Source organism: Pinus tabuliformis, chromosome J, assembly GCF_031772625.1.
Source record: "Pinus tabuliformis cultivar Carrire ecotype Pingquan chromosome J, CPIR1, whole genome shotgun sequence".
Taxonomy (NCBI): Eukaryota; Viridiplantae; Streptophyta; class Pinopsida; order Pinales; family Pinaceae; genus Pinus; species Pinus tabuliformis.
Window position 1 is genome coordinate 1,336,537,217 of NC_142295.1, and position 2,916 is coordinate 1,336,540,132.

General features: G+C 37.8%; 1 long non-coding RNA gene across 1 annotated transcript; it reads right to left on the minus strand.

The window, feature by feature from the left end:
* Positions 1 to 1,633: 1,633 nt before the first annotated feature.
* LOC149232291 (uncharacterized) lies at positions 1,634 to 2,410 on the minus strand. The gene is made up of 2 exons (XR_016247525.1): positions 2,223 to 2,410; positions 1,634 to 2,094 (listed from the first exon to the last, which is right to left on the minus strand). It is a non-coding gene; the product is annotated as an uncharacterized LOC149232291 (long non-coding RNA).
* Between the last annotated feature and the right edge of the window lie 506 nt (positions 2,411 to 2,916).

Here is a 2,916-nt window from a genome sequence, read left to right on the forward strand (position 1 = left end):
TTGAGCTGAGACTGGTAAGTTTGGATTGGTATTTAGTTTGTAACTTTGCAGATTTACTTCTACCATAAAGTAAATAACAATTACTTTTGTGTTGAAACTTCAATTTTTGGAGACTTGTATCTATTTGAAAGTCAAATAAATCCTGATATTAATGTTGTCTACTAGAAATCTATTCACTCTCTTGAATGCTGCCATACTGGGCAGGTAAATGCCTGGCTTGTTGACAAGGATGCAGAGGCTCTTCGCTGCCAAAAAATGCTTGTTGAGGAAGCTGTCTCGGCTCTCATTTTTAACTTGAAAATTCTCCCAAATATGTATATTTACAGTTTTAATGTATGCGGTATACATTATTAACTTCGTATGAAGTTCAGTTTTTATTAACTAACTTCGTATGAAATTCAGTTTTTATTAACTTGTGGGTTAAAATTTGGAACGAATTTTGGATGAGAGGAGTGTGAACAATTTAAAATATTTGACAAATGTTACCCATTTCCTACGTCGATATGCTTAATTGATTTATGCTGGAGTGCACGAGAGGAGTAGTGCAATCATAACATAGGGTTGTTGCGATAAGTTCAATTTAATTTATGATGGACTTTTTTTTTAGTTTATTAAAAAGTTAATATAGTTTCTTAAATTTCGGGGAAGATGATATTGATTGACACGTTTTTTCCGGAAAAGTAAGACAAACACCACAACGGTTGCATTGCATGGTTGCCACTTGTTGGTTATACAATTTACTTATACAGTTTTCTTAATGTCATGTTGCCTTCAGACAAACAACAGCTCCCACTGGTTCAATCGCATCTCAGAACGATCTGTTAGCAAACATTTTTGCTATTCAATAACGCCATCGCCTGTCTTCCGCAAGCATATGGTTATGAGGTGTTTTACAAGAGAAAAAATAATAGATACAGAGCAGTGGTAGAAATTTCTCCATAAGATCACAGAATCTGAAGCATTGAAGTGACCCACAGTGAGGCCAAATTCACTAGTCGAGGGGTTGAATTGCACAGGAAAAATATTAAAATTTATGAGCGCTAAGTTGGGGGTTTCTTTGGTGCCAATGGCTCAGTTAACACGATGTGGTTCAAACTAAACCTTCCAGATTTCCATTACCAGCCGCAGATCTATTTACCATACTAGATGATGCAAGCAAAAAAACATTTCTATGTGCAGGTACAGCTTCATTTGTGCAGAAATTTGTATTTGGTGCAGAAACAAAGAAGGTTATTCTTAAGTTCAGGAACCTGGTTGCTTTCATGGGTTTCTTGGTTGAGCTGAGACTGGTAAGTTTGGATTGGTATTTGGTTTGCAACTTTGCAGATTTACTTCTACCATAAAGTAAATAACAATGACTTTTGTGTTGAAACTTCACTTTTTGGAGACTTGTATTTATTTGAAAGTCAAATAAATCCTAATATTAATGTTGTCTACTAGAAATCTATTCGTTCTCTTGAATGCTGCCAATGCTGCCATACTGGGCAGGTAAATGCTTGGCTTGTTGACAAGGATGCAGAGGCTCTTCGCTGCCAAAAAATGCTTGTTGACGAAGAGGAAGCTGCTGAGAGAAAGTAATATGCCAAACATGCTTATATACATTGGTAAGATATATTTTCAATATTTGAATGTGTAAACCTCAGCTTTTTTGTTGTGTTTCCTTCAGGCGGGCAGAGCTTCTTGAAAGGAAACCCCTTAAGAAAGCGAAATTATAGGTATGTAAATCTAAAAGGAAACTCAGTTAAATGTTGTAGGAATTAAATGTAGATCCCAATTTTATTAAATATTAAAATTTAAAACTTCTTTCTTTCACAGCTGCGTACTGCTTCTACCAAGCCGTCTAGCAGATAAGCTGCTTACTGCTTCTACTAAGCCGTCTAGCGGATGAGATATGGGCTTGCTGAGAGGATATGAAAGGAGATAAAAGAATAATAATTGGGGAGATATACCTGAAGGTTTAGCGAAGGCACGATGGCAGCTGGCCGTATCTGTGGAGATGCTTATACTGTATCATTTGCCTTCAAGAGTTCTGTTCATTTCGGTGCCCGACATAAGTCCTAGCGAAGCGTGAATTTCCAGCGATGGCCATTGAACCTGTCCAGCTAAATCATGTAAGTAATTAACTCGAGCTCAAAAATTCAAATTCAAGTTAATCATATATTCAAATTCAAGCAAAAATTCAAATTAAATACTTGGATAAAAAAATAGAGAAAATTCATAACATTTTAACAATATATGTGGCTTGAATTCAGCGACGGCTTCAGAAGCACGACCAGCACAGTGGGAAGAAGCACAACCAGCACAGTGGGAAGAAGACAGCGACCGCGATATAATCATTCCTCTTGTATGGCGAGTTTCCAGTGCTGCTAGTCCTCTAATAAGATTTGGAATAACATTACACCTGGTTACATGCAGATGGCACCTGGAAGTGGCACCTGGAAGTTGTGGCAGGCAGGCATATAGGGGTATAGGCAGGCATATAGGGGTATAGGCGATGATATACCATGGAATATCGGTGCTAGCATTTAGTGCTGTGGAGGACTAATGCCAGCATTAGATTAGCAGTTTTGAAAATATGAAGGGAACACAAACTATATAACATATGGTTTAGCTTCGGAGTAGCTTCGGATTACGTTAGGTCCTCGGGAGGAGGCCAAATAACGTGATTTATAAATATGTCTTCAAAAAACTTGGTATATAGTTGATGACCGGGCACTAAAAGCAGGTCAACTAATGCTATCTAGCTCGCGAACGATTACTATAGTCCATGCCTGAGGGCAGGGACTAATAACACAAAACACCTGTGTTTCCCTTAAATCACAACTCTACAACCTTTCTCTTTGGACTACAACATTCGTATTAGAGTTACACCAAGAGACACTTGCTCCAATGTCACCACCAGATTGTCACGGATTG